The 26,299-nt window shown below is 38.3% G+C and overlaps 1 long non-coding RNA gene across 1 annotated transcript in view; it reads left to right on the top strand.

Annotated features, from left to right (window-relative positions):
- LOC139737188 (uncharacterized) overlaps nt 1–25,591 on the top strand; it is a 98,917-nt gene extending 73,326 nt beyond the window's left edge. The window contains exon 4 of the long non-coding RNA XR_011711365.1: nt 25,468–25,591. This is a non-coding gene — a long non-coding RNA (uncharacterized lncRNA). The remainder of the gene's footprint in view (nt 1–25,467) is intronic.
- The last annotated feature ends 708 nt before the right edge of the window (nt 25,592–26,299 follow it).

The raw sequence follows: 26,299 nt of genomic DNA, 5'->3' as shown, positions 1-26,299 counted from the left end.
AGTCTCCTTCCAACCTCCTAGTCCTGAAAGAGGCACCTTAAGAAACTCCTTCAGGAGTCTCCTCTCCATCCTCTAGTCCTGAAGGAAGCACCTCAAGAGACCCCTTCAGGAGTCTCCTTCCAACCTCCTAGTCCTGAAGGAGGCACCTCAAGAAACTAGTTCAGGAATCTCCTTCCCACCTTCTAATCCCAAAGGAGGGGCCTCAAGAAACTCCTTCAGGAATGTCCTTCCTGCCTTCTTGTTTCTCCACAAGGCACAAAAGCAAGATTTAGGAAGGAGCTCATTTTGACTTCCTTATACTGCAGGAGAACTAAAGTTTTGAATATGAGTACAAGCCAATTTTTAGTTCCACCTTGTGCATGAGCAGAAAAAGGTCACTTTGTTGTGTGTCCAGAAAAACAACTTGAACGCACACGATTCCAGGAAGATGTGCCCCAGAAAATAACATGAGCATTTGATGTTCTTCCAGGTGCACAACAATTTATGCTGAAAGGCTTGTTGGTTTTTTAATTCACTGAGAGTGAGATAAGCACCTGTGATAAATGATTATTTGTGTAATCCTCATAAATGGTGCTTGCTAGCACATCCACCTGGCTGCGAACAGTATTCATTAAAGCCTATTCATAGTCTTTGGCAACATTAATAGAAAACGTTTGTTAGTGCATGCAATGGAAAACAATGAAATGGATGCTTCCCGAGGCATTAAATAACAGACCATTCTGGTCACCTGGTGTATGCAAGTTAATTTTTTTGTTTGAACCTGAATTCCATTAACCCGTTGAGGATGGGCTGATTTTGCTACAACATGCATATCCCATAGAAACTTGCCCGAGTATACTCGGGACTCATCCTCAACGGGTTAACCGTTTTGTTGGGCAAGCTTATGGACCATGTTGCTTTGAAAATGAATGAAGAGCCTACAACCAACTGAGAAAAGAAGGAAGTTCATTCATACAAATTTGCACATGTGCTAATTATAAACTGGCCTATTGTCTGTGCTCTTCACCATAACACTGCATTGAATGGAGGCCCCAATGTTCACTGGTTCTACTGCTAAGAGTATGTGCTACATGTTTTCAAACAAACCTGTGCCAAAAGGTCGGCTGCAAGGAGTTGTTATCAAACTCCTTGATAGACAAAGGGGCTGAATAGTTTTGGCTTGTTTTGTTGTCGCGAAATTGATATCTGGTGATAATGCATTATATACATGAGTTCACAGTGTCCCTGGCTCATTCTATCTATGACATGGTTCTGTGTCTTTGTGCCATATTTTTATTATCTTCTAAAAGCATGCCACAGAAATTTTCTTTGACTTGTGAGTCTATTGTAAAGCTAGGAATTCATGATTAACTACCATGTGGCACGCTATCACAGCATTTTTTTTTTTACAATAATCTGCTGTTGTGCACAGTAATTCTCACAAAAGCCATTTCATTTTGTATCGTAGTCTGTCTTCATATTGATCAAAACCAAGTGGATTTTTAAGGGTACATGTGTTTATGTCTGTTATGGAATAATTCATGATGGTATATGTAAGGCACTAAGAAACTTTGTACAGTAAGCGCAGTAAAAATGTAAGTTATTAATATTATTATTATTACTATTACTATTATTATCATTATTATTACTATTATTATCATTATTATTTTCAAAACCCATTATAATTATGCAAAATTGGCCATACTGGCAACCTCATTACAACAGGGTTTTCCTTTGTAAGGAATCCATAATTATGTTTTTGATGATTTTATTCCACTTGATATAGTCACCTAAACATGGGATGGATTTTCCACTTGAAGTTTTATTCTTTGATTGCGACATGTTTTTTGTGTATGCCTTCAACAGTTTAGGATTACTTTGCAGCAGAGATTTTGCTTTGGTTTTGCCAAATGATTTGCCAAATGATTTGCCAAATGATTTGCCAAATGATTTAAAATTGAAGAAAAAGATATATTTATATAACTGTGTATTGGTATATGCAAAAGGAATATTATATGCTTACTGTGAGACATATTTACATTAATTATATGCTATTAAAGAGAATTATGGCTTACAGATAGATCTAGTTCGATTTATGTAGATAAAAAGATAGAAAGGAAAACAGAGGTCTATGCATGCAAACATACACAATTGCGTGATATTTATGTCCTTGAATATATTATTTTCATTTTCTCTTTGAGAGAAAGCCCTCGTTGTTGACCTTTGTCCAATGATTAACCTCAACAAGTTTCTCGTGAAAGGGCTAGAAGACAAATGTTGATGATTCCTCCATGGCATAGAATGAGAAAACAGGTTAGGATGTCAAAATATGGCAGCTCAAAACAAAGATGAAGAAAATAGCCTAATCGTCCTCACCCAGGCACAAGGTTTCGCTGCCTCTGTTTTCATCAAACAAATTCAGAATAGACTTCAAGCAACTGTTGTACCTCTCTTGTTTGAAAAGTTAATCGCACAAGTGTAGGTATTATTGCATTGTTGCATCATCTCTTCTTTTTATTCTGAGATTTCTTTCATAAACTGCCACCAGGCACTAAGGTTTGCATGTTGCCACACAAAGTTCCCAAAATTTAGTAAGCCTATGCAGGAGCTAATGGTTTTTTGAAAGTTTTTATGGGAGTATGTATATTGCTGTAAAATAACTGATCTAGGTATCAAATCATATAATCTTATTGACACTATCATACTGTTTTGTGTAAAGGATTCTTGACAATTTTATAAGCATCTGAGGCACCACAAAGAATGTTTCTGTTTTCCACAACAGAAACAACAAGGTTAGCTAGAAATCCATGTAGATGTTGTTCTTATACCAAGTATTACATTCCAATGAGATTCAGTATTTTTCACTTGGCTTAAGAAAAAAAAAACTTATAGTATTTTTTAGTAAGTAGTAATATTTTGCCTTATGAATTATGAAAGAAGTGAATAGTATTCCTTTGAATAAATTCTTTGACATAAAAAGAAAAAAAGCAATGACCATTGATCATGTGTTCAATGCATACATGATGAACATGTTGACTGGTTGCATTCAGAGAATATCACAGTTGTTTTGCCTGTAAGGCCAGTCAATATCTGTAGATATTGGTAGTCTAACATCACTTATGCAGTCATCACTTTTCTACATGTAGTTGTTTCTATCATCTAGGCATGGATTGTATGGACTGGCCTACGATTGTTATTGCGATTTCCATGTGAACTTTCACTAAACAATTCTCTTGCAGATACGAGGAAATAAAGGGTACATATGTTTCTATCACTGTGATACAATGTATATTTATACCAACTAAAATACTGTTACTAGAAGGAACAAAGGACGTCAGGATGATATGCTTCCACTCGTATTCCATTTCATTTTCATATCATTGAATTATGAATCATCGTAATGAAAATTAAATTAACAATGCCGTATGTTTACCCCAACACAACTTACTTCTAAGGGTTGTGTAGCAAACTAGACTGACAAAAAGGTTAGTGTTGCATGTTCATTATGCTGAGCACCTAAACTGGATGTTACGCAAGAAAGAGGGTGGGGAAAAGAAAAGATAGTTTTATACTTTTTGTTGAGGGTTATACTTTTCTTTATTATGCATCTATGATGGTTGGCAATAGCTTGAAATGTGCTATTGTTCAAAAGAATGATGCCTATTTAATCAGCAGCTGCGACCCCTGAGAAGTTTAACAATATGTGCGTTACACTAGTTGACCCAGGATTGAGTTATAGCATCACATTTTTTCTCGGTAAACATGCCCTGACAAATATTTTATGTATATATGATGTGCTATAGACTAAAATGTCAAGTGAACTATTGGATAAAAGAGATGAAAACACTTCAGTACAATGATTATACTCTGCTGCCATTGTAATGGCCCGATTTATGGACATTTATGGCTGCAAAGGTGGTATATTGATAACAGTTATCAAGAGCTCTCGTGAACGGAAATATCCTTCCACAACCTTAGCACATGATGTTATAATCTTCTCCTTAAAAGTAAAGTTTTACAGAGTTGACTCTGCGTTCAACATAGTGTTTGTATTTCTTTTATTCCATCGAGGCCGTATTTATGGAGCCCAGTCGTAAATATTTCTCGTTGTTTTAGTTCAATAGTTCAGATCCTTGGGGCCGAGAATCGGGGTGTAGACACAATGGCAAAGTATTGCAGCCTTAGAGATGCTTCAGGTTCATAGTCATCTTCCATCAACAATGTCTTTGTTAGTTACACTGTTTTTTTTTTAATCATACATGTTAGGCCAAGTAAAAAAAGAAACCAGTTTCTCGTCCTCGCGCGCATCGATTTTGGCCGCCGCATCAATTTTTTTACTATTTACTATTTTCAAAATGGCGCTGAAAATACCAAGAAATTCATAATTCTCGTCCCAGCCCGCTCCCCGCCCGCATCGATTTTCAGTTGCCGCATCGACTTTTTTTATATTTACTATTTTTTCGGCCGCCGAAAAAAAAAAAATCAACAATTCACCTACCAATCGTGATGTCTTATTTCTAATTACGCCTTGCGTCCTCTACTTAGCTGTAGTACAGCTGTAGCTTCTGTAGTGCGTATGTAACAACGCATGCATTTCACACTGCGAGCTCGGCCAAGAAGGAATGACCCACAAGGCAGTTGAACTGTAGTTGGATGGGCGGCGGGCCTGGGCTGTGATGTACAGCGCACTCGGTACGTCGTGATGTAGACAGGACGTTGAGCACCTTCTGTACATTTCTCTCGTGCTGTTGCCAGCTTCGTGTGCTGCTAGATTGATTGCGCAATGTAACCACAAACCCCGTTATTACGAGATCCGTGGGACCGGCGATATTACCTCGTTATAACCGGTACCTCGTTAAAACCATACTCATTAAAAACAAAGAAAAACATAAGCATGACGTCATATACCCATCCATGAAACTTAAACATATCCTTTGCGTTATTATTACACAATTATTGAGAGAATAAAGGGAGATTATTTGTGAATTAGATGAAGAAATAGAGCCTGAAATGATAAGTTAATTCTTTATTGTAATTCTTGTTTGTTAAGCTTTTTCTAAACACCAGCGCAAATATGGGGGCAAACATATACTGTAGAGTAACATACAGGCCTTGTTTACCGTTATTTGGTAGGTATTTTTACGTTGTTGGTGCCCAGCGGGAATGCGACGATTTCATGAATCATTTCGGCTGTATCTGGTACTGTACATGTACAATGTATGATCGTTGCGCCCAAATGGATTAAAAATGCGTTCTTTATTTTCTTCCGAAAATCTCTTCGCGTTTTGTACGACCGTTCTTGAAAATATGTGACAGGATTGAATGTGGGAGGTTGTCATCCTGTTTACGCAAATCTGTACCAGATCTATTCAAACTAATAAATGCGTTTGCTTCTTTTTCTGATTTAGGTTAACATGCGTCATTCAACTTTTTTTACGCTACTGTCACCTGGCGAGATCGCCATGATTTCAGAGTAACATACAGTTATGTACGTGCGTTGTTTACCGCTAACTTGCGAGGTATTTTACGCTGTTGGTGCCCAGCGGGAATTCGATAATTCCATGAATCATTTGGCTGTAATTTTATATAATGTATGATCGTTGCGCTCGAAGAGATTAAAAATGCATTTTTTATTATCTTCCGAAAATCTCTTCGCGTTTTGTACATCCGTTCTTGAACTGTTGAATGCGTTTGTTTCTATTTCCGAGCACCAATTAAGTAGGTTAACATGCGTTTTTCAACAATTTTTACGCTACTATGCCACCCGGCGAGATCGCAATGATTTCATTCATTATTTCGGCTTTAATCATACACACTCATATTTAAATTATCATTCGTTAAATGATGATGAACACATCCAGATCTATTCAAACTAATACATGCGTTTGTTTCTTTTTCCGAGCACCGATTAAGTAGGTTAACATGCGTTATTCAACAATTTTTACGCTACTATGTCACCCGGCGAGATCGCAATGATTTCATTCATTATTTCGGCTTTAATCATACACACTCATATTCAAATTATCATTCGTTAATTGATGATGAACACATCCAGATCTATTCATACTAATACATGCGTTTGTTTCTTTTTCCGAGCACCGATTAAGTAGGTTAACATGCGTTATTCAACTATTTTTACTCTACTGTCACCTGGCAGGATCGCGATGATGTCACTAATTATTTCTGCTTTGATCATACACACTCATATTTAAATTATCATTTGTTAAATGATAATGAACAAATCCAGATCTGTTCAAACTAATAAATGCGTTTGCTTCTTTTTCTGAACACCGATTAAGTATAGGTTAACATGCGTTACTCAACTATTTTAACGCTACTGTCACCCGGCGGGATCGGGGCGATGATTTTATTATTTCGGCTTTAATCAGCCAAACTCATATTTGCTCAAAACCAGCAAAAGAACTGGAAGTCGGAACTAAAATTGGAAAGGATATAATGATGAGTTGCACACGCATTCCAATTGTCCATTTTTGGTCAAATTTTATTGTCGCTACATGAAAAGTTTTTGAATGCGTTATCTATTTTTTTTCTCGTTGCGCTGTGGTCTGACCTCATATCACGCACGCGTTTCCCGCGAAAAAGAAAACCGAATGATTATGTTTAATAATTAGTAGGAACATCGGAAGGTGTTCCTGTGTCTTATCGCGAGATTAAGAAGAAAACATGGAAGGAACGGTTCTCTGCAAAACGGGAAAAGACGTGGATAGCGAGATTTCGGTTTCCAATGTTTCATTTGTCGCGTGTTTGAAAGCGGCAATTTGGTCAAGAAATGAAACCTCGTTATATCCGATCAAATTGTTTATGTTTTTCTTTATCATGATTTAGCGAAATTGTCCTCGTTATAACCGGAATCTCGTTATGACCGAACACGTTATAACCGATTCGTTCTGCCATTACACGCAAAGGAAAACGGGACCGACGCGATCACCTCATTATAAGCGGTTCCTCGTTATAACCGAACTCGTTATAACGGGGTTTCCCTGTAGTAGAGGGGACCAGCCAGCCAGCATAGCATGCGTTCTGGAGCTGGAAAAAAAATCGTGGAGTGATGGAGAGAACCGATCTCAAGCGCACGTGTGCACAGCGAACGGCTATAGTGAATATAGTATTCAACTGGTTCGTATTGTCTTTCAGTAAAAAGGAAATCAGGTGGTTGTTTCACAGGGTTGACAATTGGCAGCACTGTCTGCGGCATTTTAAATCCTTGAGCGAATAAGTTTTCATATGAGAAAAGATCTAACTCAGTAAGTTTGTGTTGTGTTGAAAGGCAAAAATAATGCTATGCATTTCCAGAGATAATGGTTGGATTCGTAGGTTCAACAAGTGATGCATAAATGTGTATATTTTATGTTTAAAAAAAGTGGTTTTTTTTTCCATACCCTTGATATGACTGAATGAATACAGTCACAGTGTAGTTAAATTGGTATACTTGTCATGCATAAACAGCAATATACGCATATTTGGTGCATCACTCATATGATAAGTGGTTTATATCACACATATAAACACATATTACTTTCATTTTGACAATCCTCGAAAAAATAGTAAGATATCAAATAGTAAGGACCTCCCTCATCGCCTTGCTCAAAAAACCCGGACGAGAAACTACTTTCTTTTTTTACTTGGCCTTAGATTTAAGGTATCCATGTGGCATCAGAGATTCAGTGTTATCTACAAAGATAACAAATTCCCTAGCATCAGAAAAAAAACCCTGCCATTTCTGAAGGAATTCCCTTGAATTCCCTTTCTTACCAAACTGTAATTGCACTTTTTTTTTTAGTCCGCTGTTTTAGTAGGTTTTCCAGGCAAGCAATGCGCCTACCTTGTTTGTAACTACAATTTGCAACTTTATTGATGTCATGTTTGCTGGTCTATATATTTTCTTCAAAGTTCTCAATAGTACCATAAAGGATCAGATTTTACTACCCCATACATGCCCTTTCAAACAGGCTTCTATAACACTCAATGGAATGATGCCAATGTCTTATGCAATTGCAGTTTTTGCATCATTCAACAGTGAAATTCCAAGTTATTTGGTTATTAATTAATTAATTGATTACTTAATTAATTCATTCCTTCATTTATTTATTCATTTACAATATTTATTTATTTATTTATTTACAATATTGATTGATTGATTGATTGATTGATTGATTGATTGATTGATTGATTGATTGATTGATTGATTGATTGATTGATTGATTGATTGATTGATTGATTGATTGATTGATTGATTGATTGATTGATTGATTGATTGATTGATTGATCGATTGATTGATGATTTAGTATTCTTGAAGCAGGGTAGCCCCGTCAGTGGTTCATACACAGTTATACTTGGGGACCCCGCAATGTAAGAACAAAGGAACAATCCATTCAAAACACACAGAGTAACAAAATGACAATATTTGTGCCACTAAAACATCCAAATTGTAAGAAAGAAAAAAACCTAAATTTAGAATGAAAGTTTGTTGGCTAGCTGTCAAAGTGAAGAAACTCTCAAGATTTTTTTTTTGTCTAGTCGCAAGGAAAGTGGGGTCTGAATGAGGCCCCGTCACACTAGAGTGCATCGAGCCAATAAATGCCCAACGAATTTGAAAATTTGTTGTATCCGCATCCACTGTTGATACAAGAATAGCTCATAATATGTTTTATGTTCTTTGTATTCATTAGCTATTGGTAGGGATTCCCAGAGATATGATGGAGCCATTTTTTTTTTTGAACATGTCCAAAAACATGTGTCTGGTTTTTTCATCAATTAATTATCCATTTCTGTACTCTGTGACAAGTTCACCTTCATAGACATGTGGGTTGAGTGAATGCAGCAATATTAGTAGAACACATCAATGAGAGTTTGAGGAAAATCGGACAATCCGTTCAAAGTTATGAATTTTTGAAGTTTCTGCTCAGTCACGCACGGCTGGATGAGAAGACTACTATAGCTTGTGATGTCATATGAGTACAACTATATAAAGAAAGTATAATGAAAATTCTAGATATTCTCACTTTTCTCACATAATAAAAGAACACTCAGCTTTTCTCTTTCATAAGTCAGGGGAAATGATATTACCCCAACATAAGTCAGTAAGAATTCGAAGAAATGTGCACTTTATTCAAAAAGTCAAGTTTTGTAAAATTCTCTTTTTATTTTCCTTATATCGTTGTACGCATGTGAGACCATACACTGTAGTAGTCTTCTCCTCCAGCAGTGATTGCACAGATATTTCAAAAATTCGTAACTTTTGAACTGATTGTCGCATTTTCCCCAAACTTTCACTGATGTGTTCTACTAATACTGTGCCTTCACTCAATCCACATGTATATGAAGGTGAACTTGTCCTTTAAAGGGGGAAACAGTATAAAAATTAAAGGGCTTCTCAGAGACCCCCCCCCCCCGAAAAAACAAACAAACATACAAACAAAACACACAAACAAAACCCTCTTGGTCAATTGATGATACATGGGATGGTAGTTGAAGAAAAATAATAATCACAAAAAGTGAGATGTGTAATATTAGTGCTAATAGAAAACGTAGACATACATTACGCCACTGTCTATCCATTCATTAGTTATTCAGAGTTGCCAACTTTTACAATTTTATAGTATTTAGTATGCCTTTCTTTCATCAAAAATGATATGTTTTAGTATTTAAAAAAAATGTTTTTCAGCACTGTGTTTAGAATGCTTTGATAGTATAATGCAAAATTCCCTTCTTTGAAAGAAAGCATGAATTATGCCTTCAAAATATTTTTTTTTCAACTGCCCACTAGTGGTTTGATCTGAAGTTGTAGGCGGCTCTGTCTACAAGTGTGCTCGCTCTGTCTATCATAGTGAATTTATTGGGGTTTTTTTTTTATTTGATTTTGGCACCATAATGAATTCTGTTGTTTCAGTCTTTTGTTTCAGGACTGAGGATAGAGGAACTGAGAATATTTTGCTGCAAGAGACTGTTGTCATCATTCAGTTGACCCATTCACAACCAGTGAAAAAGTGTGAGTCTAATCGTGGTTCAAATCATGCCTTTTTCGTGCTTTTGTTCACACCTACACAGGCAAAAAAACAGCAACTCGTGATCCAAATCACACTGATTTGAGCAAGGCCAAACTGCACTTACACTTTACATGAGTCTCAGAGTTTAATCTTGCTTTGGCCTGACTGTATTGACGAGTCCAACATGTGCCTTGCATTGGGGATATTTAAAAAAAGGTACACTTTCACACACTGTTCACACACGCTTTGCACCGCAAATAATCGTGACTATTTTGGAAACATTGCCCTGTAAGAGGTACATGGATCGTTATTTGAATCTCACGGTCTGTGGTCGTGGTTATTATGTCCACACCCATAAAAAAAACCTGGTTTTTGCATCCTCACGATTCAAATCATGATGCAAATATTGTGACTATTGGTAGCTGTGTGAATTGGCCTAGTATGGCATAATTATGTACATTATCAGAAGACAGGGGATGTCTGAGTCTATTGACTTTATTTCACTGCTCTCTTTAGAAATTTGTATTGTTTCTTATTCATCTGTTGATTGTTCGTTTCTGTTTCACTGTCCCTTAACTTGACCTTGCTGGTAAGACAGACTTTGTGAATTTAGATAAAAGCTTGCGATAGGATTTACTTCGGACTTTCCAATTAGCAACCGATGAGAGTGCTTGACTATTGTCTGAGAGAGAGAAAAAAAAAGAGAGTTCTTCTTTCGGATCCTTCTGTCATGTAAAAAGTCAGCTTAATACCTAAAATTCTCTCTGGATTTAAAGGAAAAACTGAGGAGAAATTACAGTTTTAAAAAGGCTTCAGATCTACTACATACCTGTCTATATCTACTAAACCAGCACATGATATTTTTTGCGTAGTGTGTACAGACTTGGAAAGCATTGTAGAATTTGAAAGTAATGAGAAGGCAGCGGCAGTCGCGAATGAAACGCGACACACGCCAAGCTCTTGTGATTACGCCGCCGGAACTTGGGGGCCGGGGCATCGGTGACAGCGACGGCGGGCATGGCTGCGCATGCTTATGGACCGAAATGGAAGCCGCGGCAAGGGGCAGCGAGGGAGTGGGATGCGCGGTCGGTGTTCCCAAAACTAACATTGGCCGTGAATCGTCATCTCAGGCGGCCGCACACTCCTTCCCCGGGAGTGGAGAACACAAGACAAGATTTTGACTCCAGGCTGTGTGTATGTGTGTACTGGAGCATAAATCATCGTCTTTTCACTCATACATAGCCCTTATTCTCGTCCCACTTCGTTTGAGGGAAGAAAAAGAGAAAAGAGAAATGAACCTCGCTATCTCTGTTTCCTTGGAAAAAGGAAGAAGTTAAAAGTATACTGATTTCCTTAGGCAAGTCCTGTTATTCATTCTTCTTCCTTCTTCTTCATTTCAAGGAGTCGTGCATGGCTTTTCATTCTCACAACTGTCTGAAAATCATCCCTCTGGTGTTTTTTTTTTCTTCCTATTTTGATGATCTGGTGTAGTCCTGTTGCCTAGGAATATATATGTGTACATTTAAGGAGTGATTTAATAAATTGTGAAAACTTGTAAACACATACCCTTACACATACACACACACACAGAGGTAATTCACACATCCGACTCTGAACGTGCCGTGAATTCATATTCAGTTGCGGTTAAATGAGCAAAAAAAAAAAGGAGAAGGTACTCACTATAGTCAAGAAAGTGAGCTACCCAACTTTGCTGGCTTCAGCCAAGTTTATTTGTGTTCACATCAGCTCTTTTCTCACGGGCGAGTCATGTTCGTGCATTTTGCCGTCAGCAGCTCGCTTGACTAAATTTCCCTGATCAACTTCGCCCCACGCTCAGACGGCAAAAGAATACGGTCGCGTTGTACCAAACCGCGGTGGATGAATTGTGATGGTGATACAATCCGCCGTTTTCTCGAACTTGGCTATCAAACGATGAGAGCGTAAATGAATGATTTTCTTTGAAATGTGTTTGAACGCCATTGTAACCAAAATATACAGAAGAAATGTTTCAGCTCGTTGAGTTACAGAGAAATAAAAGGGTAACAGAAAATAGGTTCATCCTCAGAAGAATAGAAATACTGCAGAGATCACATTGTCAGTGATTCAAAGACCTGTATTAGGGGGAAAAGCATGAGAGATAGAGAGAGAAAATAGGGGAAAAGTGAAAGGAAAACTTGAAAAGGAAGTAGTAGGGATGCTCCCCGATGTATGGCGCAAGACTCGGCGATGTGAATTCTGCCGTTGCCCCCAGCTACGGCGGTAAGAACATTCCTTCTCGTGCTGCCAGTGCCAGGCTCCCCGCCGCTCATGTGCCGCTCAATCGTGCCAGGTTTGCTCACGCTGCCGCATCTGTAGCTAATAGATTAACGGCAAGAGATCATTGTGTAGAGACAACATGGTTGGAAGGAAGACGGTAGGCAAGAGAAACAGAGATTGTGTAAAGGAGGGAGAGAGGGAGAGGTTAGCAGTAAGATAGAGAGGGAGAGAGAGTTAAGATAGAAAAGTTGTGAGTGAGATACATTGGTAGAGAGAGAGAAACATATATTAGCAGTAAGATAGATAGAGTTAAGATAGAAAGATTGTGAGTGAGATATTGTGGTAGAGAGAGAGTGAGATATTAGCAGTGAGGTAGATAGAGTTAATATAGAAAGATTGTGAGGGAGATGTATTGGTAGAGAGAGAGAGAGATTAGCGGTGAGAGAGATATAGGTAAGTGAGATATATATTGGTAGAGAGAAGAGTTGGTAGAGAGAGAGAGAGAGAGAGATTAGCAGAGAGAGAGATATAGGTAAGTGAGATATACATTGGTAGAGAGAAGATATATATTGGTAGAGAGAGGGAGAGAGATTAGCAGTGAGAGAGATATAGATAAGTGAGATATATATTGGTAGAGAGAAGATATATATTGGCAGAGAGAGAGAGAGATTAGCAGTGAGAGAGGGGGAGAGAAGTGAGATATATATTGGTAGAGAGAGATAGTGTGAGAGAGAGAGATGGAGTTAGTGAGATTTTGTACAGTGATAGAGAGGAAGTCAGTGCAGAAGGAAGAAAAGAAGAGATAGATATAGATGTGTGTATATGTGTGTGTCTGTGTGTCTGTCTGTCTGTCTGTGTCTGCAAAATCATGAGGGGAAAATGTGAAAAGCATCCAATTTTCTCAACGAAGCCTAACTGAAGAGAAAATGTTTGGATGGACGTGCAGACAGCACAGCGAGTAGGAACAATGGTGCGCTTCGTCACGGAGTGACCATTCTCCTGTTTACGGCGCTCGCCGAACACAAGTGAATTCACGCTGCGTACAGGCTTGCCCTGTCACGCAACTCAAGCTCACGCTGGTTTTCGTGCTTTGTGTCAAAGCGGTTGTGTATGGGAAGCAGTCAGCACCAACCACCTCATTTTACAGCGTGAACTTGATCACCACGTCGATTGTTATGCAACCTGCACTAGGATGTGTTAAAATACTAAACTCTTTAAAAACCTTTGCATGCAGCAAGGCGCATCCAGAGCTAACTGCTAGTGTCTTAGATATAGTAGTTATGAGATTACTGATATCATGTAAGAGGCAATGATGTAAAAGAACACATTATGAAGTTGCCTTACATGTTGATTTTTCACATCATTATTTCAAATGCTTCATCTTATTGGACTGTGTTTGGTGTTTTGATTTTGATCACTTTGAATTGATCAATCAAAAAGAGTGACTCCCTGAAAACCTTGCCAAGTGATCCTGCATTCGATATAGGATTTTGCAATGTGCAATGTCGTACAACTTGGTTTGCATAGACCTAGCCAACCCATAATGCACTGGGTAATTAGCTCAGTACTGGCTTCTGCCGGTATTGTGACAAGTTGTGACTCCAAAGAATTCTTGCAGATCTCAGCCAATGGAGCCAGGGTTTCGATGGGACATATCTCCTTTTGTCTCCAAAGAATCTAATCATACCCAGGTATTCTCACAGAAGAATAGGACACTTCAGCTTGGTGCAGAGCTCTCAAGCTGTGCTTGTTTCAAAGTCTTTTCACGTTTGATACTTTTCTCATGCATATAATTAGTGCATTGTCAGTGGTTTCACAATATGACCACCTTTCATTGACTTTTCATCACTTGTCGAGCGATTGGGAGGCCATGTTTTGGTAAAAGGGCCTACTGGTAAAAAATACAGATATGCGTGAAAAATACGAAAAATACCAAATACCAATTTTCTTGTTTTTTCCCCTTTAGGTAGATCTTTTAAAGCTGAAATTCCCATGTCAATTATAGCCAATTCTCATTATTCATTGAATTATTGTTGTCAGAGATATTTGGGGCTATTTTCTTCCTATTTAGCAATTCTGTTTCTCTCTATATGGAAAAAAGGCACATCTCCAGATACACCCTTGAATGTACACGAATAGCTGTTTAAAAGTTTGGCAGAAGGGCATAACTGTAGATATGCCCTTTTGCCAAATTAATAAGTATACAGTCTAAGAGAATGCCTGAAAAGTGGGAAGAAGGGCTGGGATAGGCCCTTTTACCCAAAACCTGGCCGTTGTGATTGGCTCAACATTGAACGGGGCCAGGTTTATGATGGAGCAGGGTTTCTGACGGGGTAGTACAAGGAACTCCTCAGATGAAGAACTGATGGATGATGGGGGGGGGGGGGATTACAATTGGTTTCGAAAGGATGAGATGTGGGAAGAGGGGGGAAAATTCCACTTGCTTTCTCAACATGTTGAGAACACTCATCAGGACTTCCCATTCACATGCACCCGAAATTTACAGTTTTTGAAGTTAAATATTTTGCAATATGATGCGAAAACAATTAATTCTAGTGTGTGGACACACACACACAAAGTGATTAACTGTTGCAGTACACATCGCATTGTGAAAAAACTTTTTTTAAACACTCTCATGATAATTTGCCCCTCATGGCACAGTAGGTGCGAACAGCATGCACAGAAACCCTTGATTATTTCTTAAAATCCCATAATGCAACTTGCCACAATATGTCGGTCCGCACACTCTGGGGCCCTGGATCATGCTCCAGTCATAGTTTCGACGTGTACAGTCTGCAGACACATTTGCAGCCGAATTATACATTTTTGCTGTGTGTTGAAAGGAGGTGCAAATAAAATTGATTTTTGTATCGCAATGCAAAAACCGATTTAAAACTCCTGTCTATGAATCTGGCCTCCATAACTTCAGAGATTTCTCCTTAGACAGGGCGGGGGGAGGGGGAGGTGGCTCAGGGCTCCCTCCCACTTTTTTGCACCATACAAAGGAATACATAAGGTGTCACCACTTTGCCCCCCCCCCCCCCTACTTTTTTACCTCGGACGTGCGTAAGTGGCACTAGATAGAAAATGATAGAAACCTTGAAATGTGAAGTGGCATCCCCCCACCCCCCCCCCCCCCCCCCACACACACACACACTTTTGAAAACATGGCGTAGGCCATGTTAGAAACCATAGAATTTTATTGTGTTGAGAAGGGTAAGGATGATTTGCAAAGGTGGGGTTGATTTTTATCATTTACATACTTTATTTCATGACTGACGTTTCATCTCCAGTTGAGGCCAATGCCTGTATGGATTCAAGCCATTGATTCATTTTATGGTTTCTAAGAAGCATGTTGTTATATTCAGAAGGGCAAGGAGATATAGTGTGTAGGTGCCGATATGATTTGTATAATACACACTTCATTTCATGTCTGGTGTTCCATTAATACAGTAAAGCTCAGTGCTTGTATGGAATCACCAGTGGTAAGTCGCAAAAATTTCAAGCTGTGAGAAAGGCTGTCGGTTCCAATTTGCAAAATGTTCATGCCGCGAATAACTATGTGTTTTACAGTAAGTGATGCAAAAACCGATTATCTCCTGTCTGTGAATCTGGCCTCCATGACTTCAGTGATTTCTCCACTAGAAAGCATAAAATTTTGTCATGTTGAGAAGGGTAAGGATGATTTGCAAAAGTGTGGTTGATCTTTATCATTTACATACTTTATTTCATGACTGACGTTTCATCGCCAGTTGAGGCCAATGCCTGTATGGATTCAAGCCATTAATTCATTTTTATGGTTTCTGTTCTGAGAAGCATGTTGTTATATTATTCAGAAAGGCAAGGAGATATATTTTGAAGGTGCAGATATGATTTGTGTATACACACTTTATTTCATGTCTTACATTTCATTGACAGTAAATCTTGATGCTTGTATGGATTCAGGTCATTTCAATGAACATGCTAATGACGTGAAAGCTAGAACCTGGAGGCTAGTATTTTTTGTTGGCTTGCTTGGAAAGTTTGACCATGTTATGAAAGAAGTCAGTAGGTTTGGAAAAAAAAAAAGTATTTGTCTTTCAATACTCTAACGTCATGTCAAATGTACGTATTCCCAACACTGTCTTTTAGCAATGTTCAAAATTGAACAAGGGGCTTGTTCATGGGGGAAATTTAGGCAAATATGTTCACTGACAATAACTACATACATTTGTCACATTACAGTAAAAAAAACCCCACAAACTCAATAAATAATGACATAAATCATGATGGTGATAAATCTCCGTTCTTGAATCATTTTTTTGTGGGGGATGTGTGCTGTTCTCTTTTTGAAGTTTGTCTTTTTTATCTAGATCATTGTGACACAAATACAGAGGAAAGTATTATGTAATGTTGATATAATGTGATTGAAAGGCGAATAAATGATAATAGGCGTTTTCACATCAGCCCAATAAAAATCCAAGCTCGAGATATTTTTCGCGATTGCAAATTAGTGCACTATTTCATTTCTTATTCACATCAGCCCGAATGGAATTAGCCCAAATTTTTGTCGAGCTAATTCGACAGCCGAGTATGTGCAAACAGCATCAGTAATGTGTGTGCCCTCTCAAAAATTCCTCATGATTTGTGTGCAGTTTGCCTCGATCGATCGGGTCACACACGCTAGGCATGAAGGGATGCATCACGCTAATTTCTCGAGTTGTTTTCACATTATCAAATAGTGCGCTACTATCCCGCTATTTCAAAAATTTCCCGAGTTGGACTCGAGAAATTTTCTCGAGCATAGCGATACAATTAACGCGGTAATTTGTGTTCACATTATCAAATAGCGCGCTATTTCGTGATCAGGTTAATTTCCCAAGTCAGAAAATAGCGCGCTATTTCGAAACATCGGGCTGATGTGAAAACGCCTAATGATGATAATTAAGCAGAAATAGAGCTTGGATGAAGAGCAAGGTTAAAGACAACTCTGAAAGGAATGAGACCTGCTGGAAAAAAGGTGGTCAAGATTCCCCAAATAACTTTGTAATTCTCATGCACATGACAGTTGATGAGAAAAGTAGACTCACATTAGTGCATGGGGCTTTTGACACATAACGAGTTTGCTTAATTCGAAACACTATTACAAACATGACTGCAATTACAATTCAAATCATCGTTCGTTCACACCTTAGTTTCGTCGCTTAATTCTGGCGAAACGTGACTGAAAAACACCTCCAGACTGTCTTTTGAAACACAATTGGATTTAAGTTTCAAATCACCCTCCGCGATACCACACAAAGTTATGAATTGTAAAAGTTTACAGAGGGTAAGAGAAATTTAAAATTTTCATTTTTATGTGATCCATGTATAGAGCAGCTCTCATTTAGGTTTATACCCCCCCCCCCCCAAAAAAAAAAAAAAAAAAATCACCAATTTTCAGAAATATTTTCTTCAGACCTGTTCTTGGTATAAGATAAGAGTATTGTGTGTCCTCCATAGTGGATAAGTTTTGTCTGTGCCCAAATATGTGAGCAAATGGAAATTGGTGAAATCCTTTGTACAAAAGCAATAGAGCGCTGCTCAACATGTACAGTAGATAGCACAAAGTTGCCAATTTTTCATCTTACACTCTAACCTTTTTTGATATTTCACAATGTTTCATTTTTCTACCATAATGACAGAGCAGTGGACTTGACTTTTTCATACTGTAAAAGTGGATATTTTCGCGCGACTAATTTTTCGCGCTTTGCCGGGTCAGAAATTTTGTGAAATTCTCTTTATATCTTCTTTAAATCAGTGTTCTGGTGTGATGTCACAAGCTATGAATGATTGCCTTCTCATCCAGCCGTAGCGACACTAAAACTTTAAAGATTCATTACTTTTGAACAGATTATAATTTTTTTTTCTGATATGTTCTGCTGTTATAAGCTGCATTCACTCAATCCCCATGTATATTTGGGCAAACTCCCCCTTTAAGTCAGAATTATGAGAAGAAACTAAAGCATCTCAACCTTCCATCTCTTTCCCATAGATGCCACAGAGCAGATTGACATAATTCAAATCTACAAAATCATGCATGGACTATAAATGAACTTGAGGTATCACACTTCTTTGATTGTCCGACTGAGAACAGAACCCCCGGTCATTGGTACAGCATCACAAAGAAGCATGCCTGCTCAAAGCTCAGGTTTATGCAGAAACATTAATAAATGGAACGGTCTTTCCTCCGATGTGTCAGAGGGTATGACTCTTAACAGTTACAAATCCAATTTAAAAGGATTACCATCCCTTTAAATTGGATTTGAAACTGGGGGTTCAGGTTTTGATTTTTTTTTTTTTGTACGAGATGATTAGAAACCACTTATGAAATATTAAAGAGCATGCAATTCTAAGAGGAATTCAAAGTTTATTTGATAAAGATCCATTTTGAAATGGCTGAGATATAAAAAAAAAGAAAAAAAATGTGGTCATAATAAAAGATGAAACCCAACTTTTATTACGACACCATGTTTCTTGATATCTCAGCCATTTCAAAACCAATTTTTTGTCAAGTAAAATTTGAATTCCTGTTAGAATTGTATGCTCTGTAATATTTCATATAAGAAGTTTCTAAAATTATCGTACCAAAAAAAAAGTTAAAACCAGAATCTCCATCTCAACCAGAACTATACAATCCCTTCAATGAAATTTTCAGCCTCAAGAAAAGGTAGATTTGATCCAGAAGAAGAGTCTTATTCCTGTCCATGCTCTACTGCTGTGCAGCGCCACTGAACAAAAGTGTTCAGATTCCGGCCAAATGTCAGCGAGAGGCAAATAAGTTCTCAAACTTTACCAAATGCTTACATCCAAGGTATTATGTAGACCAAACTACATCATACCATGGCAGCTCTGTGATTTAACAAGTTTCTCAAAGAGGCAGGTGATGGAAAAGAGAGCAGAGCAGTCAAGAAAAAAGGAAAGAAAAGAAAAGAAATTCAGTGATTCTGTGAGTTTCATCTCGTTTCTCATCTTCGGCAACCAACCCCTGCTTTTTCTCTCAGTCCCTTCCTCTTCCCATCTCTCTCTGTCTCTTTCAGTTTCTCTCTTTCTATCTCTCTCATATATCGTCTCTGTCTCCCAACTTCTGCTACTTCCTTTCTGCTCCACATAACTAAACTTCACCGTGCAGCTCCCAGGCAGATTGTAGAAAATGCATATATTCATGAGAAGAAGGCAAGTCCTCATGAATAATTCATCGCATGCTAAATTTTATTCATGAGCCATCGCTTGATTGGCGTTTGCACTGGTGTATCGGAGGTTAGTCTCTGCATGCAGACCCCGAGTGATATTTGAGAGGCAAGGAGAAACCATCGCATGTCGGTCGCCTGTAACATCATGATTCACAGAATATGCTGAAAATTTGCCTTTGAATTGATTATTTGAGGGAACATTTTCTGCTTGGTAGAAGGCCGAAAAAGTGATCTTTTTACTGGTGAATGGCTCAGTCGGATGCAAACACGAGCGTTTGAGTCTGCGTGTCAAGCTTAATTGTGCAGTGAGTTCTACAGTGGTGTTACACACAGGGAAATGACTCCGCCATATGTCGCAGCACAATGGGCACAATTGATGCCAATCGTTGCGTTTGAGGACACCAAATTGAGGCCCAACGATCCCAATCAAATTCGGATTTATCCAGCTACCGTTTTTCTCCACTCATGGGTCCATGTATTTGCCTTTTGCTGTACTTCTTTTCATTCTCTCTCCTCCTTCCCCCCCCCCCTCGCCCCCTCTCTTTCCTACTCTTTCTCACTTTGCCATATCCCCCTGGAGCTTAAAACCTCATCATTCGTTGAGCAGAAAATTAGGCACTGTCATTTGTTTTGGCCGGCAATGAATGACAACATATGTTGTGGCATTGTCTGTACTTGTATTTATCCGTCTTTTTCTTTAATGTAGCAATTAAACTTGATCGCTTGATGATGCTAGTCTTGGCACCAGGCAGTGACTAATTTCTCTGAATGTACCAAGGCAGTGAATGATATAATCTCTTCTAAATCTGTGCTAGACATTTCATGCCAACAAGATGACTTGCCTGTGGTAGTGACAGTCATGTGATGATGAAGTTGTTTTTTTTTCCCCCAAGAAGTCTATGAGAAGATTGAGAGGATGAGATGTGATGTTGTTGGTGATTATGGTGGTGATGGTGATTCTGTTGATGGCGATGATAATGGTGATGGTGATGATGGTGGTAGTGGTGTTGATGATGATGGTGATGATGATGATGATTGGTGGTAATGATGGCAGTGATGGTGATAATGGTGGTGATGATAATGGTGGTGATGATGTTGATGTTGATGTTGATGCTGATGCTGATGCTGATGCTGATGCTGATGGTGATGATGGTGGTGGTGGTCATGATGACAATGATGGTGATGGTGATGGTGGTGGTGATGATAATGATGATCAAGATTATCGTGATGATGGCAATGGTGATGATGGTGATAATGATAGTGATGATGATGGTGGTGATGGTGATGATGATGGTGATGGTGTGATGATAATAATGATGATCAAGATTATTGTGATGATGAAGATGGTGATAGTGATGATGATGGTGGTGGTGGTGATGGTGATGGTGGTGATGATGATAATGATGATCAAGATTATTGTGATGATGGCAATGGTGATGATGGAGATAGTGATAGTGATGATGATGATGGTGATGGTGGTGGTGATAATGATGATCAAGATTATCGTGATGATGGCAATGGTGATGATGAAGTTGGTGATAGTGATGATGATGGTGGTGATGGTGATGATGGTGATGGTGGTGGTGATAATAATGATGATCAAGATTATTGTGATGATGAAGATGGTGATAGTGATGATGATGGTGGTGATGGTGATGGTGGTGGTGATGATAATGATGATCAAGATTATTGTGATGATGAAGATGGTGATAGTGATGATGATGGTGGTGATGGTGGTGGTGATAGTGATGACGACTGTGGTGATGATGATGGTGATGATGATAATGTTGGTGATGATGAAGAGGTTGATAGTGATGGTGGTGGTGGTCATGATGACCATGGTGAATATGATGGTGATGGTGGTGATAAAGCCCATCTTTCAGCCCATCAGTGCAAAAGTATTCACACTAAAAGCATTTTATGTAGCAAGTTACCAGCTACCATAGCAACAGGCAGATGTCCTGAAAACTGAATGGGTGTTACTATGGTAATTCCTCTCATAGGAAGTTGGGGTTAAAGTCTCATAGACCTCAAGGGCCCTATGTTTAGTAGTTGGTTATTGTATGTGAAATTGGACATTGCCACTTTTAACATGATTCTTAATGGTTTGTTTTTTTTAACATAGTGACAGATTATCTTTATGGAAAAAATATAAATCTGCATTTTTCATATGAAGAATTAGTGAAGGTGAAGTTAGAGAAGTTGAAATGAATTCACTATGCAGACATCATTATCTGAAAGTTAAAGGTTTTTGCATTGTGCTTCCTTGATATAATGTAGATTACTCTCATACTGAGAACACATTTTGTGAATGGTTTATGTGCACTACATCTATAAATACAAGGTATGTACAGTCAACCTCGGATACCTCGAACTCGGATAAGCCGAATATCGCTTACCTCGAAGGCAAAATGAAAGTCCCGATTGTTCCTATGGAGTTTTCGTGTGTTAAAATTTGCGTAGCTCGAAAAAAACTAACTCGAAGTTCGGTTACCTCGAAGGGAAATCTCATGTCCCGATCTTAATTAACTTATTGTTTTTCCCAGCATGTTGCTCGAATTGAAATTGCAAACATCACTCAGCATTTCCGATGAAGCGCGCGTGGACAGCGAAGACATGTCACAAATCTTTTCACACTCGATTGTAAATATTCTGAGCCCCAGAACGATCGTGCGCTCAAAGAAATACCCGGTACACAGCAGACAAGGAAAATCCCCAACACCTACTGTACCTACACACGTACACGGTATGCATATACTTTTAAGGCCATTCATGGTCTGGCCCCAGGATACCTGTCTTCCCTAATTGAGCGACGGCAGTCTCGCCCTGGCCTTCGTTCATCTGGCCTCACTCTCCAGGTGCCCATCACACATCTCAAGGGATACGGAGACCGGGCGTTTTCCTCTATTGCTCCTCGCCTATGGAACTCCCTCCCATCTTTCCTCCGTGAAATTGACAAACTGGATCACTTCAAAGCCTCACTCAAGACTCACATTTTTCACCAGACATTTAATTGCTAACTGTCTTGGAGGAGTCTGCGCCTTTGAATGTTTCTGTGACAGATATATGGCGCCATACAAATGCTGTGGATCATCATCATCATCATCATATAGCAGCCGTGCAAATGGAGTGCTTACAATAGCACTACGCTCTGCCCATCATCTTTCTTTGACCACTCTGTTTTGATTTGCGATTGTGATAGTCATGCCGTGCGCGTACATTTCTTAATCGTCGTGGCGCACCTGCTTAGGTGTTGACAGTTATATCTTTGGCATTAATCACGGTCCACTGTCCAAACATCGATCTCCCGCTAGTGTTTTTTTTTAATACTTTTTTCCTTTCACGAAGTTTGTTTCATTAATTCTCCCCCGAGAACGCAAGCTCTGAATATTTTTTTTTCCAGCAATGCGATTATGAAAATAGTGTGGTATATGATCTGGAAGTATAGGCCTAGCATAATAAAGAATAGTATAGATATGATTTAACAACAGTTTATTCTGATAAATTTCGAAGTAACGGAATAATACGCTTTACGATTTTCAAAAAAAAAAATCATCATGTATTTTACCCCTGTTTTGACTTGAATCTTTTTTGAGTTTTCGGTATTTTTTTTTCTTTTCTTTTCTAGCACAATCGTCAAGGCCCCCTAAGATTGTTTCGCTTTTTTTTTAATGCGAACAATCCTCTTCGGTAAATGTTTATGATTACAGTAATAGCACTGTCCTCAGAAGCCATAGCCGGAATCTGATCTTGCAATATTACTCACTACTCAAGTAGCCCATCCTTCATGTACTGTGCTGCACTTATTTAGGGCTCGACACTTACAGTGGCCCGGGGCCACCAAAACGCATGTCGGGCCACCAAAAAAAGTCGGATGTTTGCCTTTACTTTTGGAGATGAACAGCGGTAACAATCGGCCCCGAAAGTTGCTACAATGAATGTCAGATGATTGCCTTTGATTTTGGAAATGAATAACAGTAATATTCGACTCCATATTATACGATACTAGAATAAATGTCGGATGTTTGCTTATACTTTTGGAAATGAATAACGGTAAGATTCAGCTCTGTACGGTGCTTAAATTAATGTCAGATATTTGATTTTGCGTTTGGAAATAAACAAGAATAACATTCGGCTCCGAAAGATACAAAAATAAATGTCGAACGATCCCTTAGACGTTCAGAAATGAATAACAATAGTATTCAACTCCGTATGATGTTTGCTTTTATATTCGAAATTAAATAGCAATAACATGCGGCTCCAGAAGATGCTAAAAAAATTTCAAATGTTTGCTTTGACGTTCGGAAATAAATAATAATATTCAACTCGGTACGATGATAATATGAATGCCGGATGTTTGCTCTTACGTTCGAAAGTACATAGCGATAACATTGAGCTCCGGAATAGGCTAAAATGAATGTTGAATGATCCCTTTTACGTTCGGAAATGAATAACAATAACATTCAACTCCGTACGATGATTAAATAAATGATTAAATAAATGATTAAATAAATGATTAAATAAATGATAATATGAATGCCGGATGTTTGCTTTTACGTTCGAAAGTACATAGCGATAACATTGAGCTCCTGAATAGGCTAAAAGGAATGTTGAATGATCCCTTTTACGTTCGGAAATGAATAACAATAACATTCAACTCCGTACGATGATTAAATAAATGTCGGATGTTTGCTTTTACTTTCGAAAGTAAATAGCAAGAACATTCGGCTCCGGAAGATTCCAAAATAAATATCACAGTCATGATTGCTTTTACATTTGGAAGTGAATAGCAGTAACATTCTGCTCCATACGATGCTAAAATAAATGTCGGATATTTGCTATTATACATTTCTAAATTAATAACACTAACATTCAGCTGCGTTTGATGGTAAAATAAATGTCTGATATCTGCCTTGACGTTCAACAATGAAAAACAGTAACATTCAGCTCCATTCGACGATAAAATGATTGTCAGATAATTCATTTCACTTTTGGAAGTGGACAGCAGTAATATTGGGCTCCGTATGATAGTAAAACGAATGTCGGATGTTTGCTTGGAAATTTTGAAATGAATAACAGTAATATTCTGCTCCGTATGATACTAAAATAAATAACTGATTGTTGCTTTTACATTTGGAAATGATTAACGGTATCGTCTGCTGACTGTGAGTGCTGCTGGTAGACACATGGAAGACCGGTGCGTAGCGGTGCGACATTGCCGTCGCTCCCTGTAGCCCTAAACAGTCTTGGTGAGCTACATGTACACCCATAGTTGTGCAAAATTTTAATAGTTTGCAAAGCTAAGACTGTGATTCTTGTGTTGGATATTGTGTAGGAGATGATGACTTAGAGAGAGAAAAGGAGGAAAAACGAATAGTGATCGAGGGGGTACCTACGCCGACGCGACAATGTACATTCAGCACTAATGTTCTGCAACCCTGTCTTGCACTCGATTACGTACCGGTATTTTCTTTTTGTTTTTATGGTGATAAGTCATTTAATTGTCCACCAGAAAACACTGATGAAAGAAGAACATCGATTTTCATTCAATTCATTCATTTTAAAGTCGATTCAAATCCAATTAACAAGCATACAAGCAATCGGTAGGCACTGTAACAGATACCATGTTGAACATCTACAAAAATCGGATAAGTCGAAGAAAATTTGACGTTCGTGTACCTCGAAATTCGCGTACCTCGAACCAATTTCTTCAGTCCCGACGACTTCGAGGTATCCGAGGTTGACTGTATATATGAGGTATATATATGTGATATATATGTTTATGTGTTTTGTGTGTGTATGTTAAGTGTCTTTTTATCAGAACTCCTTCTTTCTGTGCATTGACATAATGTCTGTTGCTCTTCTGCAGTGCATGTGTCACAGCTTTCAATCTTGTTCATGCAAGTCAGTTCATTGTCTGTGACTAGTAACAAGAATTGTCTCTTTCACCATCCTTGCATTACTGCTGTGCATTCACACCCACTGTCGCTGTCCTTATACTTAACCTTCACAGGGTCTTCCTTTGGTGGAGAAGCCGAGTAGAGTATGAACTGGATACTAAAAAGAAGAGGGGGAAAAGAAAACCCGCCTCCACTCAAGGATCTGAAGACCTCTCAGGGTGAACAAGGGGAGCTTAGTCTGAAGGAGAAGAAGGAGGAGGAGAAGGATGACAATGACAACAACAACAACAACAACAACATCAACAACAATTACTACAACAACAACAACAAGAGGGAAGAGGAGGAGGAACACAACCCACATTAGAGAGAAATACAGAATGGTAGGTATAACTGACTTTTTTTTATAATGAAATGGATTTGTCTTAAAGGCATAATTTACCATTTGCAGATGAAACAAAAACCCATCATTAGTCCTTTGAAATAGTTCTAATATGTGAGTTTAGGGATAGACACAACCACTGTAAAAATTTGAATCCGTATAATGTGAACAATAGTTATAATAAGAATGCTTCTAGATTAAACCATCTACAGTTATGGTTTACTGAGAAAAATACTGATATCTCCCTATATATGTTAAGCTTAATTGCAAAAATGTTATATGGTAGGATGTTTTGTGATACAGTAGATCTACACATATGTATCAAATGTGATATATCTTGAACATTTTTAAAATCACTGCTTCCAAAGGTAAACTAGACCTTTAAAATGCTCTTTGCACAACATAGAAAAGAAAGAGAAAGATATTTCTACAATTTTTCCTTCCAAAGGACACCTAGAAGAAGAGAAAATGAGAGATTGAATTAAAGAGAGATGAAATGCAGCTAAAAAAACAACAATCCTAATCAGCACATGAAATTATGACATCATTTCCTAGCACTCCAAGAG

Source organism: Diadema antillarum, unplaced genomic scaffold (genome assembly GCF_040938485.1).
Source record: "Diadema antillarum isolate AM-2024a unplaced genomic scaffold, OU_Dant_1.0 seq00000684_RagTag, whole genome shotgun sequence".
Taxonomy (NCBI): domain Eukaryota; kingdom Metazoa; phylum Echinodermata; class Echinoidea; order Diadematoida; family Diadematidae; genus Diadema; species Diadema antillarum.
The sequence above is the reverse complement of the archived record's forward strand: the minus strand, read 5'-3'. Positions and strand labels throughout refer to the sequence as shown.